Raw genomic sequence first — 15,110 nt, 5'->3', positions numbered from 1 at the left:
GGGGAGGTACAAAGCCTCATATCTGTCAAAGTGTCACAGCGCTCTGTCTGGAGCCCTGTCCTTCTCTGCTCCCATTCCTCATAACAGCGATTACCCAGGAACCCCTGCATACCATTTCTCATGGCCATTAAACATGCACTTGTCAATCTCGCTCCTCTTCTTGTGACCGATGGCCTCACTGTGTTTGCCTCTCAGTTGGATTAGGACGAATCAATACAAGTGCAGATTTTCTGCTTCACTGATTCCCCTACAATGTGCCTGCGAAAGTTATCTATACAGGGTTAAGTTTCTAACAATCCTTAAAGTTGCTTTATATTTGCTATGGTCACATAGCCAACACTAGCATTAATATTGGTTTTTATTGAGTCTCATTTTGCTTTTATTTCTATCACTTCTACTAAACTTAAAACAATAACTAGCTAGACATGGCCGATCTTGTCACCATCTAATAGCAGGTCACTGTAGAGTCCGATCTGCCCAGAAAAAGTAGCACTGCTCATACGGTGTATTACAACCTCTCGTCTTATAAACCTAAGGAAAACATGGCTGAAGCTCTTGGCAAGAAGCCATATGCGGCACAGCGGAAGAGAAAATATATGCACCTATGAGAGGATGAAGAGGATGAAAGGTTGAGAAATGATGCAAGAGGGATAGGAATTATTTCTATATGTCAGGTTACTTCTGATTGTTGCCTCATAGCCACAATTTAAAGCTTAACCTAAGATTTCTTTAAATGCAATTAAATGCTTTGTAAAAAAAATGTTTTTATTCATATGCCTAGGGCCTGAATGAACAAGCGTGAAATTGTTTGCTTCGGACGGACTTGATTTATTATTAATGATGACCAGTGAATCGATTGTGTTTTAACTTGAGCCGTCAGAAGGTGTCAGACAATGTTTTTGGCTTTGCCTGTTGATAATGATCTTTGGGACCGTGTCTGGTACTTTCAGACTATTTAGAGTGTCAGCACGACAAAGAGAAGAGTGAGAACAAGACTCTGCACTTATTGCTTTAAGTGCTGGGCTTGTGTCTTCAGCTGTCAGGATTAAATAGTATTTGCATATGATTTCTTCCCTACTTCTTTTATTTACATCAATGTTAGAGCAGTGATTCTATCGTCATCTTGTTTATAAGCTGTTAGTCACTGCCAAGTGCGTGGTTGGTAAATTTGAACACCTTTCTGGGTTGTAGCGGTTCTTTTGACGTCCTCGAATGAAATACCACGTTTGCAATACTTTATGTAATTCATAATAATAATAGTAGTATCTGATAATTCCAGAGATCAGGAGTACATACTTAATTCATCTGCTGAGTGCTCTGGCATTCAATTACAAACAGCTTTATCTAATATTACATTCAAACAAATAAAGCATCGGGTTTCATTGCACAAAAACACCACATAGTATGGAGGCTTACTGTTATTGTTATAAAATACATTATAGGTCACCTTGCAATGTAAATGTATTCAAGCATATGACTCAATAGCCGTCATTAACAAGCAAATATTTCAAGTTGGGTCTAAGTGGTGAAAATATCTTGCTAACTACAAAAAGGGACTTCTACTCACAATCACCTCGGCTACACGTTGTCCTGAGAAGACAGAGGCAAGAGTCATTGTAGAGACTTGGCTGTTCTATGGCTACCCCTTCCACTGCCGTTGTTTATAGTGTGAACGAGAAGGAAAAGAAACGACTGAGAGAAGAAACTAAAAAAAAAAAAGCATATTTTTCTTGTCAGGCTGTTGTGGGTTGGCGTTTATGAGCTTTGAGGCCTGGGATGTGGTAGCTGTGATTTATAGCTTTCATTATTAAGGTTTTACCACACTGTGCATTCCCAATAGGCACCACACAGAACTACAAAAACGCACACTTGAGATACACACTTGTGGGAGCTTGTGTTTTGCCAGACTGCGGTTACACGGAGGTGCTGAAGAGTTAAAAGTTTTTTGAGGCGCAGCGTTTACCACAGAAATTAAATGTTAACACAGCCCTCGGTCTGTATCAGGAGGTGCAGGTACGGAGGCTTTTTGAGACGGAGCACACACACAGACACATGCACTTATGAACACACATACCTACACATACTTTCCTGGCTACCTGAATCTTTGATATCCGTGCTTTTCCTGTGCTCACTGTGGAGTGCAGACACATAGCAGTCTGGAGAAGGAGGGGAAGCAAAGTAAAGGTTTTTCCAGTTGAACTTGTGAACTCAAGTTGGGACTCTACCCTTTTCTCGCTCTTCAACATCTTCATGTCTCATCTCTTATCTTTTAAATTTCTTCCTGTAACACCCTCTTGGACCCTCAACCACTCTTTTTACCCAGATGTTGCTTTATTTACACTTTTGCCTCTTGTGGTCCTCTCTCCAGCTCACTTCTCCTCTCTCTCTGTCTCTTGTCGACTTCAGGTCTGGTGTGATTTACTGTCGTAGCAGAGGATCGACTTATTCGGTCATGCTTTTCCTCCTTGCCACATTTTCTCAATTCTCTTCTTCGCACAGATGATTCCTTGACATTTTCAGGCACACACACACTTTCTCTTTTTTTCCTTTCCAGACCTTATTTATTGATTTTTTTCCACAGTGGTACTGAAACACCACAATACTGATATGACACATTTCTCTCTTCAGTACTCTTCTCATTAATACTAATTACACAAAGCTGCATGTCAACAGTCATAGGCACACACCTCTGATGGCTATTACCATGATGATAGTAAAGGATTCATGTCCATTGGTTGAATTTCTCCTGGCAAGTCCGGAGCTTCTCGACAAAGCTCACTGGCCGTCAGTGGAAGCGCAGACACACACATGCACACAGCTGAATAGCAGCAGCTAAAAGCTGGCCTAATCCAGGCCCCTTCCTGAAGAAGATTTAGCCGACAAATAGATTTGACACAGCGCCTCTGCCAGCCTGTATCCCTGTTTTCCACAGGGTTGAAGAGTGGGGGAGAGAGAACTGGAGCTTATGTCCCCATGACTGAGGAATGTGAAAAGCAGGCAGCTGAGACCCATTGGAGAATTTCAGCCAAAAATACGACAATTGATGTAGAATGGGCTGAAAGTGAGGATAGGTGGCAGAGGAACAAAGCTGCACATGCTGGCTGGTTGTGGCTTTGAAATGTCTTTGAAATCAAATCCAGAGAGAATTTGATGCTCGATGAGTTTTCATATATTCTCTGAGCTTCCGCAGACACCTTCTTGTTGCTTCATTCCGCATGCTCCTTCATACTCCCGCTGTGTGTCATGGCCTACCCCACACTTTATAGACTCACTCCTATAATGTGGGGAATTCTCTGCTTAAGGGGGTGTGAGGCTGGTATTTTTACGGGCTGTGAAAAAAGGTGTAGATTTTGAGGATGCATTAGGTTCATCTGGGAGCAATTTTTATTTTTTAACAGCTGTTACGGTAAAAATGATGATGCAAAAGAAGCTGAAAAATACAGAACTGAAAGTATTTGGACTGCTAAAGGCTCATATCAACCAACATTATCGACCAATAAATACGCTAAGGTCACATAAGCTATGCTCTGAATGTCACCAATTAATAAAATAAGACAAAGAACTAAGTTGGACTAACACAAAAACAACTAATAATGACTGAATAACCATATATTTTTAAGCCTGCCTGCACAAAAGAGTTGATTAATAAAAACCTGTACCACTTAATAGGGTGTCAAGACATCAGCCTGATGTCTGGATAACAGATGTTAACGTTAGTCCCTCAGCAGGGACAGACTAAACAAAATTGGATCCATACACTGCTCACTCGAGTTCCACAGCTTCACATTCTTTTGCCAGAGATAATATCTCTTCAACAACACAAATAGAGATTTTTTTTTTTCATCCCTTTAATACAAGGGTGGGAAATGGTCAGTGTCCATGCCGCATATAGCCCAAGAGACCATTCATAAATACAAAAAAGCAGTTCAAAAATACAGGGAAAAGTTCTCATGACAGGTATTCATTTAGAAAAGTAAGAAAATAACGTGAAAAACTAAACTGTCCTTTTGGGGTGGTCCTCTCTGGCTGTAAGCCTGTCAGGTCAGGGTCAGGGCGAATCAACACATGTAGCTTTTACATTGTCTCTGAAAAGCAGATGCGAAATTTCACGCTTTCAAAGACAAATGGACAAATGATAAAAAACATATTTTAAAGTTGAATGCATCTTAATCAGACTGAGATTAGGTGATAGATTTGGCCAGTGAAAGTTATTTCACCGCTTCAGCTCAGTCTATTACGTTTTGATGCATTTGCTTGAATCTGAGCACTCACAATGTTCCAACATACAGAATTACATTGATCTCCTTTACTTGCTCGGTCACCTTTTTACTCCTCAGGCAGCTCCCGCTCAGTTGAACTCTTCCCTAAATACAATCAGAATAAAATCCCTTTGAATTCTTTGGTACATTTGAATGGAAGCATGGTTACCAGTAGCTGACTGGGAACAGAGCTATCTCCTTAAATCGTCCTCTGCGTTCTTGTGTGTCCTGCCAGACATCTGGACATTGTCTGTTTTACGAGGCTGCAACTTGAGCTAATGCTCCGTCTGAATCCAGTATACCACAGCATGATTTGTACTGACAGGCTGTCTCCTAGAAAATCTATCCAAAGTACACATTTCCCTTAATCACAGCCCTTTTCTGTGTCATTTTGGAAGGCTAATGGCAGAAACATGCCACAAATTAACAGTAAGAATGTCTTCTTATTAGCCAACTTCAGTTTATATTTATATAAAGTTTTACATTGAATTTGAAATCGATACTTGACCTTGTGGGACATGATCTTTAAATCCAGGGTAACTTGAAGCTTAGGGGCTAAAATATGTGTTTGATACGTAAGTCTTTGTTTTTTTCAAATACATTTTTTTATTTCAAAGCACAGTCCTGTGTGTAGCAGCAGGAATTGGTGTAAACGCATCTGAATTCGCTTGAATCATTGGCTTCAGACATGAGCTTCACTGCCAGGCCTCTCTATGGCTTTATCAGCACTGACCTGTTTTGTTCCCTTCATTTTCTTACCTTGCCTTTTTCTCTCTCTGCTCTCTAAAACCTATCATCCGTCTGCTCTCCTTCTGAAACTCTACTGATTTCCCCTACCGTACTTTCCTCTCTCATAGCACTGAATATATTTTAGAACATGAACACTTAATAGTCATGAATGCCTCAACCGTGTGCTTCTTTAAAAAAACAAAAACAAAACAAGTTTACAGTTTTAAATTTCTAAACTGTCAAAGGAGTGGAGAGTATGGTTTCATATTTAACTCCCCTTGTGTCAGGTGGCTGTGATCAGACTGTGGCTACACTCTATAAATGTGGTGAGAAGGGGCTTGCAGTCATTATCTAGTAATAGAGAGCATAGCTAATGGATGAGTTCCTGTGAGGCTGTGGCCTTGCTAAGCTAATCTAAGTCAGACGATGCAGCAGCAGTCACCACCGGTGTCCCAGTGGACTGTATGTCTCATTCAGGTTTGAATACTAACTTCCATTGCATGTCTTTATCTTTAATCTCCGAAGTATGCAAGACAGGAATGTGTCAACAAACAGGTAATTTTCATTTTCCCCCCACCAAAAATCAATTCACATCCACATGGTAGCAGCTTTTTTTTCCTGTGGCGTCCTGAGTTTGTTCTCCCTTGTGTTGCTTTGACAAGGTGCTGCAGCAGTGCCACACTGAGATACAGTTGACAAATAGTTTACTGTGGATAGTGATTAAAAAGAGCGAGTGGAATGGATACTGAGGGTATATGTACACGTGTTCCTGTTTGAGTAGAAGGCTTCCCCCAGACTGACATGTACAGACCATTAGCGGGCCTCATTAGGCTGAATCCCATCATGCAGGAAAAGACTACGAAGAAGAAGTTCAAGGTCCAGGTCAGCAGTCTGTACTAATAGTCTGGCGTATGCAGATATGGCAGTGAAGCTGACTAGTTAGAAAAGACAAGATACAAATGGGTTTAGAGGAGAAAAAAAACGTCCCTCTCGAAGTTGTGCATGTTGCTTGGACTTTTGTTTCTGTCAAAATGATTGACATGGTGATAAAAAATATTCCATAGTTCTTAATGCCTCACATGAAATATTTCCTTCCTTAGATGATAATATGTCTGTTTTTGGTAATACTACTTAGCTTGGTCATATTTCCATATACATGAATTTGTCTGTGGCTGAGCTGGTTCAATTAAGCTCTCAGTCACATCAGGCCATGGTCGTACAGATTGTGTTTGTCAGATCTGTCAAACCGTACCGCCTTGAGTTGGGGCTAACAAGATAATTACTGGATTGGTGATATCTGGTGGGAAGCAAAATATTAAAGTTGATAGTCATGAGTAATGATCACAAACCAGGTCAAATCAAATGAATCCATGGAACCACACAGATGGAAAAGACAGCTACTCTGCAGTCGGCCATAATTCTCCTGGAAATCCAGGCGGCCTCCACAGAGAGGAAATTAAATACATGTGTGGTGCAAATGTAAGATGACTTGTTAGAGCTGTGAATGCACTGGACAGTGAACTCTGGTTAACCTTTGTGACCAACTGTACAATTAACATTCTTTGCTTGAAGCGTGTTTTGTTATTTTTACTACTTTGATGTCCGGCCACACAAGCCGACTATAAGAACGGTAAATGATCACTACTTTAATGGATGTCACCCTTTATGCTCATGATGATTTTCAGAGACTTGTTAGTACGTCTCGGAAGGGCCTTGAGATACAGTGTTAAAGTTGGCACGGGTATTTTCACCCCGGAGCTGATTTTAATAAGCTGAAATGTTTTGACTCACTGCATGAAAAATATGGACTGTATCTTTTTATTTGATGTTGCTTTCTTAATCAAACAGCCTTTTGAAAAGATTGCATTTGTCAGTTCATATGCCAAAGTGTAGGATCCCGCCATTTCTGATAGTCAAAATGGGATGAAATGCAAGCTATCATTAAGTCACGCACACATTCCTTGGTCACAGTTCAGAATTTTAATCTTAAAGAAAGCCAAGGCTCTGTTTTCACTGTCTCAGTCTCACAGACCGAGAAATGAGAACCCTCGCCAGGCCAAACATGTTTTTTTAATAACAGAAGAAAAAATTTACGCCAAAGAATTAAGAAGGCTCAAAAATTCTACATCATGATGCCACGGTGAAAGTTTTCTCTAAGCCACGGAATATAAGGTTTAGCAATTAATCGTACTCACTGTGATATCATGTGCCTTTTTTGCAATTATTTTTATGGATCAATATACTTTTTCAATGATAGTATTGTTTTTGTTGGCGGGTACCACCAGGCCTGCAAAAATACGAGGGGAAACACTGACGTTAATGTTTTCACTTGGCTATTGTGTATTAGTTCCGAGAGAAGGAGATATTATTCCATGAAAACATAACTGATTTTCCAGTGCTTCTGGACAGGTTTGATAATTGAGGAATATGAGAAGATGTTGAGGTTGTGCGGTACAAAATTGAAAAGCTATATTTTTTTAGATTTGGAAGTATTGATCAATCTTTACTTGTGAATCATTTTTATATTATAAAAGGGCTTTTATTAGTTTAGTATACTTGTTACCACTGCATGTTTTACTACTCAGACACAACCATTCTTTTTTTTTAAATGTATTTTTTTCCTCTTTCAGGCTGTCTCATCTGCTGTTCACTGCAAGATACTGCGATTTTCAGTGAGTATTCATCTTTCTCATTTGGGTTTAGGGTTTTAGAGTTTACGTCTGATAAGGATGTGAATATTTCTTCACCACTTTCTCATTTCCAGTTATTTTTATATCTGTCTGATGTAGTTGAACATTTAAAAAGTGACCTCCATTAAATAAAAAAATAAAAAAATGAAACTTAAAACTATTATTTTACATTCCCCCTATTTTTCCCATCCAAATGTGTTACTTGAATTGTGGGGCTCTAATGCAATGACGCTGCATAGATGGTGGGACTAGCAACTCTATGTCCAGTTGTAGCCCAAGATAGAATAATGAAATACTGAGGGAATAATATTGAGGAAGTGAGATAAATAGTGGTGAGTAGGCGACTCTTATCTATGAGATTGAAACATCATGTTTTGTTCTAGTAAATGCTTTGCCTCTCTCTCTCTCTCTGTCTAGTTATTTCCCTCTCTCTTTTTGTTCTCTCTCACCTCCTCCTCCAGCCTGCAATTTTGCTCTCCTCCCCTCCCACGCACGCACTCACACACACACACACACACACACACACACACACACACACACACACACACACACTATACCATATTCACACAATTACGAGGGGGAGAAAGGATTGAGAGATGGTGGGGAGGGGGAAAGAAAAACACACCAGGGAAGTGATACAGGGATGTTAAGTGGAAGGGAGGAATATAAATGAAATGGAAAACTAAGAACAAATATCTCATAGTTTCATCTTTCATTAGAAGCCACCAGGATCCCAAAGTCACGACAGTTGTCAATGAAGTCACCAGATAACCTCGAGCCATGGAAGTCACTCAGTCTATTTAAAAAATATATGTAATCCAAATTTGTAATATACTGTAAATGCAAGAAAATATTTAGCATTGTGTTGCTTAACAAAAACTCAAAGCTTCACTTATGTGGCTCTTTAGTACCAAAGCAGTGACCAAACGTAACCCTGACTATAAATTGAAGGTGTCTTTTTATTCTTCCATTAATTTTCAGTTGAGGAGAAAGCAGCACTGGGCAGTGGGTGTCAGCTCAGATGACAAGTCACAGACTGAGGGGAAGAACCATATAGTAATAAGAGAGAAAATTATTTAATTGATTTTCATGTGCAAGAGAGACTCCAGTTAAAACTGGATCCTGTTGCAAATGGTAATTTCTCTCAGTGGCATCAGTGGTGAACTGTTTCTCTGGGATTTTTCAAACAAACTCTTTCATCAAGCTGCGACACTGATTATATTAGGATCAATGAATGTGGATGTGAGATTTACAATAACTACAGTGTGGTGCAGTGGACAGGCTCATTAAATATTGCATGAATAGAAACAGACTATCTGTGAACAGGATACTCCCATCCAGTTCAATCCTGGTTTTCTAGATTTTGCTTTGTGCATCAACTCTACGCAGCTCTTTGATGCATCACTGGCTGTATTACAGATTTAGATATAGTTTTGCATGTCTATGATACGATTGGATGGATGGATGGATGGATGGAAAGAAGAGAATGAGGGGATAGTTGACTTTCTGTATCCATCTCTCTTCCCACTTTCAGTTACAGCATCTCATCTCCTCCCACATGCTCTCACATTGAGTGAGGAATCAATCCTTCTCACTTCCATTATCTCTCCCTAGCCTTCTCTATCACTCTCTCTGCCACTTCATTCTGGCCATTCTGTACAAATCGAATACACTTGCCACAGGCACAAATGAGTGTGTGTCTCTCCGGCCTTACCACGTCCTCATTAGGTTTATTCTGGTGGCCTGACTTATCCCGCTTCATCACTTTCCCCCTGTAATTGGGCAAAAAAGCCTCTCCCTACCTGTCAGCAGGAGCCCCAAAACAAATGCTGCAATTTCTTCTTTACTGCCACAGGGTTTATTAGCAGAGTGTAGGTTTTGACAATGGCCTCGGTGCCGTCATGGGTCACTGGTGTCCAGTGTCAGTTCCAGTAAATGGATGTATCCTGGTGAGTCAGATCTTATTCAAATGATCGCCACCACTTTTGCATTACAAACACTGATATGTATTTGCATGGATCAAATACTAAAACAAATAAACTTGACAACATACTGTTGCGTGGATACAACATTACATGCGTGGATCTGTCCGTATCGCACAACCAGTTTCTGAGTGCTTTCACTTTATTTTTCTTGGAAGATCCCTCTCACCCAGGCTTCGGTCTTGAGTGTTACTGGCTCACTCACAACCTCTGTCACTTCCTCAGGGGAAGCAGGAAGTGGCTGAGATGTGTTTCCTGCTGGAATGTGAGGGAGCTTCCTTGGCTGCAGCTCAGGCTGGCACGGCCCTGGAGCGGAAGTCAGTAGGAAGGAACAGAGTTTCTTTACTATATATTCACTGCACATGACAGCTACACCTTCGTCTAATCTTTACTTAAGTCGCACCTTTTTTACAAGGAATAAATAGTTCAGAACCGGTTATTGTGTTTCATGCATTAGGACTGGTTATGATATGATCATGAATGATAAATTATTTGTTTAATCAGCCTCAAATATCAGTAAGTATTATACCTGTTCATTTTGTGTAAGATAGGACTGACCCTAGTGTTTCCAGGACATTTCCTTTGAGAAGTTTTGTCCATTTAAACCACTAAACACCAGTAAAGAAATGGTTTGTTTGTTGTGCTTATGATGTGTTGATTTTACAGTGTGGCATTCCTGACAGAATATAGAATGTATACCGGCTACTACATTTTCTTTTTCTTTATTAGTAACTGAAACAGCCCACATCTCCTTAGGAATGGGACAAAATCAGCACCACTGAACAGCTGTGTGAGAAAACGTATTGACATTTAAAAGTCAAGGTCGAAAGTTTTAGTGTGATTAGAGAAAGTCTTAAATTTACTTCCACAGCTGATTCAATGATGGCTTATAAATACTACATCTTGTCTAGTCATCATCAAACTGCCTCATCATACAAGCTCAATCATCTCGTCTGACAAAATCACCATAATTACAGGTGAATGAGTGTGATTGGCTGTATTGACATTTAAAATAAGAGCTCACAGAGAAGGTTAGAGGTGATATAAGTTCTTAACTTTGTTGCATTGCAGAACCAGAGGCTCCATGTTTTGTGCATCTGCCCTGCTGAAGAACAGCTTCTTCCCCAGAGCTGTAGCCTCCATCTCCCCTCTCACCTGCCTCCCACCGTCCCAGAGGTTTCATCCTCCCCTACATAAAAACATGCGCAGAGACACACACCATCCCATAGTGGTCAAGGGCTGAAGACCGAAAACTATCACCAAGTTAAAACTCTTTGGTACAGCGCGCCTCCACCCCCAACTGCTGCTAATGCACTCAAGCATATCCATGCATTCTCTACCCATGCGTTCTTCATATGTATTTCGAGTTCAAGTATAAAAACATACTGCATTGTATCAATGCATTTAAATAACAAGTACCCCATTCAAGTGCCTATTATTCATTATGTATATATAGAGAGGACACTACATCTATGCTTACAAGCCTCTGTATCTAATTTCTTGTCATTTGCAACATCTTTATATTTTGCACTGTTTGCCTGCCTTATTCAGGTGCTGTTATCTAGAAGGATGCTACCTCATTTATCTTATTATTTATCTTACCTATCTTGTTTTCTATTGCTGCTGGTCTCTCGAGAGCTACCAAACATAATTTCATGTGTGTCTATGATTACAAAGCTGACTTGGTATGAAATTACCCTACTTTTAAGTCTGATGGTTCATGTAGGAATTTGTTGAATTACACATTGGCTTCATTCGTAATTCCCTTCCCTAATTTTAATTTTTAATTCCTGTCATTCCACTCTTCTTGCACGTGTAGCTATCTGTCTGTGAAGAGTGAGCTGCTTTCATTCTTACTCCCTCTTACTCCTCACTGTACTGCAGAGCTGTTCAAGCTCACTGTTGCCCACGCAGAGCAGCGCCATTTTGGGAATCTGCAGCTCTCTTATGATGGCTGTAAATCCACGGCTTTCTGTCTGCAGCTCAGTAAGTCACCTGAGCTATGAGGTGACGGATAACGTGACGTCCTTATTTACTCTTTGGTCATTTTGATTGATAAGAAACAAGTCCTATGTGCAAGCAGCTTAAAGTGAAGTTGGTATTAAGGACTTGAAATGGAGCTAGTGAGACCATGTGCTGCTGGGAAACATGTAATTATCATCTTCTTTTCTCTTCCTCCATCTCTGAACCATTGTTTCTCAGTATTATGTGGTGTATTAAATGTGTGTTCTGGTTAAGCAGCAGCCCAGATTTGATTCACATACAGGGTTGATTTGTACATAGGATCGTCCCTCTATCATGACATATGACAGAATGAGTCTGTCCATTACTAGACTTTTATTTCCTCTTTCATTTGGAAGACAGGGAAGCATTTTTGTCGCTGTCTCTTCCTCACTCTGTTTTCCTTCCTTCCAAAATGTTCCTTTCTGAAACATACCCACTCTTTAATTCACTTAATTCTCTATCTCCTCTCCATATTGTTTCTCAACGCCCTCACCTCACACGATTTCTTTATCTCTCTACAGTACATTAGCCTCCAGCCACCATGTTAATTACACCACAGTTCTTTTTCTCTATTATTCACCACTCTGCTATTTCTGTCACCTTCGCTGCCTTGCCTGCTTTTGCTACGTTGCCAGCATTTGCTCGGGTCTGCAGTGGCTGCTGATATGAGGAGGGGGTGTGTGCTGGTGCCCAATTCAACAACAAATGGCTGTTTAGCGTCATCTGATTGGCACAGATTAGAGGGCTCTCTGTGGTGGTGCGGAGGAGGCTCTTGCAAGAAGACCAGGCAGCTTCATTGCTGCTGTCTGAGCACAGCTGACTGAGCCATCCGCCCAGAACGTGTACTACTATTTTAATGAAAGTTAGCTCCATTAAATGTAATTGAATGGAAGGAGACAGAAAAAAATGGGTTAGAGGGTTCATAGGATGCCAATTTCACCTGATTACTGGTTATATTTTGAACAAAGTCACCTCAGTGCTGATTTCAGACCAGCCTTCTAACAGATGCACCAGGACACGTAATAACTTCTTAAATGCATTTCAACCCCCTATCAATAAGTTTGGTTGGCACTGATGTCCAAAACTTTTTAATAGGCGTTCAGAGAGTCCTTAATGTTATGTAGAATGTCACATGCCATTTTAATAGCTGCCCACTCGCCCCTTTATGGTTTGTTACTTTTTATATACCTCGGTGAAGGCACTTTTTCGTGAGAGTCATAGAGTACTGTTGAATTTGTGTTAAGTTTGACCAAGTTTAATTCACTTGTCTTGACAAGTGCAGTGTGGACCCTGCTAAAAATCTGCATCTTTAATAAATTATTTCATATAATTTTTTCAGTATCTGACATCTTTCGGCCTGTAGGGCACAGATATCGATACTGAGAATAAGTGCATGCACCTTCACACATGCAGCTGCAGGCAAATCCCTCTGAATCTGAGGAGCCTGTCCCCACAGTGTCCCTATAGCTTGATGCCCGGAGCTCGGTTAGTCTCAGCTGCTTATTTTTAGGCACCAAAGCACTATGGTAAATGGATTGTAACCTCTCAGATAGGACTCTCATTCAGTCTCTGTGTGTGTGTCCCTGAGTGCATGCATGTGGTCTCCGCTGTTTACTTATTTATTGTCTTATGGAAACACCCAAGAGTGAACAATGTGAGACTGTGCGTGTTTTGCAGTTTATGTCAGAAAGGGCTGGTCAGCCTTTCAACCCTGAGATTCTTAGCTAATTATTTTTCATCAGTGGAGCCCATTAGCTCCCTTGCTACTACTTATGTCTTTTATTTTTAAGCTACTATCAGTGCTGGGTTCATAGTTAATTTCTATAATTTCATACTTGATCACTGATTGGTAATAAAGCCGGTTAATGAAAACAACAGAGACTAAAGATTTGAAGTGTGTTCACAACCTCCATTTAGCACCAATGGTCTTTCTAAAATTAAACCAAATTAAAACATGTCTGCGTGTGTAAATTAAGCAGGCGCCCCTTGAGTCTTGCGCCTAATGAGATGTGCAATATTTGCTTTTTAATTACAATTTGTAGTGTAGCAGTGGGTATGGATTTCCTAAAGTTTTAAAATGTACCTTCAGTAATAGCAGCCCAGACCGGCTTTTAACAAAACAAAGTATATACAGTAATTGAATAATGGTTTAAAATGGAACTGGACCAAATTTGAGTGAAATTTCGACTTTAATTTGTACTGACCCCAGTTAAACCCACAGTTGTATAACCACAGGATTTGTGGTACTGGATTAATTGGAAATCATGTTGTGCATAATTCAGTTCATTGAGCAGCCACCTGTCTGTCTCATGGATGGGTGAACAGCCTGAACACATTTTTTTATGGGGTTTCCTCAGCAGAATGACATGGGACAGAAGATCCCAGAATAAACGGACCTTTCAGTCCCAAGTGGAATATGTTTGTTCTTCATCCAGTCAAAGACTAAAAATCATCCAATGCCTTCTGTTTTGCATGATGTTATCAGGAAGAGCATTGCTGGAAACAGTACTACAAGTGAAGACATGCTCACAGTACGACATTGCGAAAATATTGTTGACCAAATGTGAGAATAAAATCTCGAAGTGCATGATGCGTGACATTTTGAGTTGTGAGATCATGCAGGTCCACATTTACTAATCTGTAATATCAGCTTGCAGGCAAACTCACTCTTCCCATCTACCAACCATTCAACCCCAACCTTCACAAAATCGTCTGTGCTTGTCCTGAATAATATATCACTTCGTCATGAGGGCAACTGTAGACTTGATTCATCAGAACTCATATGACCCAGATACTCCTGTTCTGTGTGAATGGTTTGAAGTCAACGTGAAACTTGGTTAAAAAAAAAAAATTGTCATCGCTAAAATAACAAACATTACATTGTTCAGACCGGTGCAACAAAAACCATTAACAACCATTAAGAAATATGTGTAACTTTGTGAATGTGATGCTTCAAGGATGTTCCCTCTGAGTGAAACAGCTCTGAATAAAAATAAATGTATAACCTCATATCATAAACCATGGCAAAATCCATATATTTCACTATTGTGTGACAGCCAATTACTGTAACTATGTCACACACGCAAACATCTGGTCTATGCTCATCTACTAAGGTTGGGGCCTGTGTGCCGTTGAACGCCTTCGCAATTTCACACTCGAGAGGAAAAGACAACAGTTCAGAGCACCTAAAAAGCCCCTTTTGTGTTTCAGTGAGCCAGCGAGGAGACCCCACCCCACTGCCACGCTCCACAGAGACCAAAAACAGCGTAGCACGTTTATCTTTCCACACAATTACAATTTCACTGCGAAAGGTTCTGAGCTGTAACTCTAACACGTTGGAGCGCCTGCCGCCTGGCAGCTTTCAAAGAGAATAATGTTTGATTTCTTTCTTTTTTCCCACATTATCTTCCCTCTGTGTCTTGGGCTGCCGTTTCCTCATCTACACT

At 40.3% G+C, this 15,110-nt stretch overlaps 1 protein-coding gene across 2 annotated transcripts in view; it reads left to right on the top strand.

The window, feature by feature from the left end:
• The window catches only part of sipa1l1 (signal-induced proliferation-associated 1 like 1), a 55,919-nt gene that overhangs the window by 13,945 nt on the left and 26,864 nt on the right, over nt 1-15,110 (top strand). For both annotated transcript variants that reach the window (XM_069514837.1, XM_069514836.1), the window contains exon 3: nt 7,619-7,660. The gene's annotated coding sequence lies outside the window, so the exon portion shown is untranslated. The remainder of the gene's footprint in view (nt 1-7,618; nt 7,661-15,110) is intronic.

Source organism: Paralichthys olivaceus, chromosome 19, assembly GCF_024713975.1.
Source record: "Paralichthys olivaceus isolate ysfri-2021 chromosome 19, ASM2471397v2, whole genome shotgun sequence".
NCBI lineage: Eukaryota > Metazoa > Chordata > Actinopteri > Pleuronectiformes > Paralichthyidae > Paralichthys > Paralichthys olivaceus.
This window is presented reverse-complemented; position numbering and strand designations above follow the sequence as displayed.